Genomic DNA, 2,153 nt, shown 5'->3' with positions numbered 1-2,153 from the left:
CTGAGCTCACCTCCTCTCAGATGAACAGTTGACTAGATTCTCATAGGAGTGCAAATCCTGTTGTGCACTGCACATGCAAAGGATCTAGGTCGCATGCTCCTTATGAGAATCTAATGCCTGATGATCTGAGGTGGAGCAGTTTCATCCTGAAAGCATCCTCCTCACCACCCCGCATCCCCGACCCCTCCGCTCTGTCTGTGGAAAAATTGCCTTGCATGAAACCAGTCAGTCCCTGGTATCAAAAAAGATTGGGTGCCGCTGACTTGGAGTACTGACTGTTGTGAAAATGAGTAACTGATGAATCAGCAGTAGTTGCTTCTTCACACTGTCAGTGAAGACCAAAGAATGAATATGGGAAGCAGTATTACCAGTGTTGCTGTCTGTGCACATGACTTTCAGTTTTTCACAACTTTCCCATTTTGTTGTTTACACTGATGAATTGAATCTCTTCTGCTGAAATCATTATTCTTTAGGGCTCAGTAAGGAGAGTTAAACCTAAACCTGAAAGGACTGGAAGTGGGACGTAGAACTGCCAAATAAACTGTAGAAGCATTGAGGCACTTAAAAATCTCCATGACCTGGCGAAATTCCAGTGAAGAGTAAACTTTTGCAGTGTGCCTTGGGATTCTGAGTGACCACAAGTTTTATTATCTTTCAGGCAGGCAAGGCCACACAGACTCTTGGCATACTGTTTCCTATAAGTTCAGAATTTTGAAAGTGTATTGGTCATTGTGGTAGTCCCCCCCTCCGCCACCTCCCCCTGCCAACCTTATGGGAAAGAAAGAGGTGGTAGTTTTATTCTGTTATTGAGAATAGGTTTTTCATGAAATCACATGAAGTTACAGCTCAACATAAATAGCTAAAGATTAGATGTTTTCCCAAAATCATTATATGGCCACAAATTATGTTAGATAATTATATGAGTAAGGCAAATAAATGCTGGATCATTAACTTCCAGTTTCTTTTTTTTTTTTTTTTTTCTGGAGCTGGAGTTTCACTCTTGTTTCCCAGGCTGGAGTGCAGTGGTGCGATCTGGGCTCACTGCAACCTCTGCCTCCTAGGTTCAAGCGATTCTCCTGTCCCGGCCTCCTGAGTAGCTGGAATTACCGGCATGTGCCCCTACACCCAGCTAGTTTTGTATTTTTTTTTTTTCTGGGTTTCTAGTGAATTTAATGCACGAGTGTCAAAAATCAATGGCAGAGGAAAAAATGAATAAAATTAAAATGGGGTCAGGAGAAAAGGGCCACGGGCACACACAGGAGGGGCAGTCAGTGGCCGAGTTAGGAGCTGGAGCAGTGGAATTCCTTGGGTGTCCTATCTCGTCCAACCCGTAGTCCTCCTCCGGGAAATCCCCCAGGTCACGACTGCTGGCTTGACAAAGGTGCCATACTTGGCCTGGCATTCGAAGTCGTGTTTCCCATTCACACTGCCATCGTTTTTTCCCAGTGGCTCATCATAGCGGACACCAGTCCAGTAACCAGGCTTGAACTCTGTGAGACCTACATACATGGCGGTGCCCCAGCGAGGGGAGTGCCCCGCCACCCGCACCTCACAGCGGCTGCCCACGGGGTGGGGCTGGCCTCGGCCTTCTCCTTGGCGAGGCGCTGGGCGGCCTCGGCCTCCTGCTGAGCCCGCTCCTCCTCGTTGTAGCGGCCAGGCTTGCTGCGCTTCAGGAAGAAGCGGACCGAAGCGGACCGTGTCTTGCCTCTGGTCGCAGGCTTCTTGTGAGATCATGTACGTCTCCACCCGGGACACGTCCTCATACTCACCAAGGCGCGCGCCGCTGTGGTCAATGAGGTGGATGCGGCAGCCGTCATCTACAGGGTAGGAGCCCGGCAGCGCATCCTCTTGATCCAGCTTGCTGTAGAACTTGTCAACTCCATACAGCTCCAGTTGCATGCAGGAAGCAGGGCTGCCCACCAGCAACTCCAGTTTACACTTGAACTCAGCGATGGTGAGGCTGCGGCTGTACCGCTTCTCTGAGCGGAAGGTGTTGAGGGAGCTGCTGATGAAAACGGTCACCGTGGGTGCCAACACCCCCGTCACCTCCATCTTGCCGTGCCCTGCCGCGTCCTGCAGCGCGGTCGCTCCGCAGCCGCCACCGCCGCCGCTGCTGGGCTATCCTAGTTTTGTATTCTTAGTAGAGACAGGGT

At 50.4% G+C, this 2,153-nt stretch overlaps 1 pseudogene across 1 annotated transcript; it reads right to left on the bottom strand.

Moving 5' to 3' along the window:
- Positions 1–1,106: 1,106 nt before the first annotated feature.
- LOC105512028 lies at positions 1,107–2,117 on the bottom strand (annotated as a pseudogene). Its single transcript, XR_001001803.1, has one exon. The product of XR_001001803.1 is annotated as a tubulin-folding cofactor B pseudogene (transcript).
- Positions 2,118–2,153: the final 36 nt, after the last annotated feature.

Source organism: Colobus angolensis, unplaced genomic scaffold (genome assembly GCF_000951035.1).
Source record: "Colobus angolensis palliatus isolate OR3802 unplaced genomic scaffold, Cang.pa_1.0 Scaffold209, whole genome shotgun sequence".
NCBI lineage: Eukaryota > Metazoa > Chordata > Mammalia > Primates > Cercopithecidae > Colobus > Colobus angolensis.
Note: the sequence above shows the minus strand (reverse complement) of the source record. Positions and strands in the feature narration are given on the sequence as shown.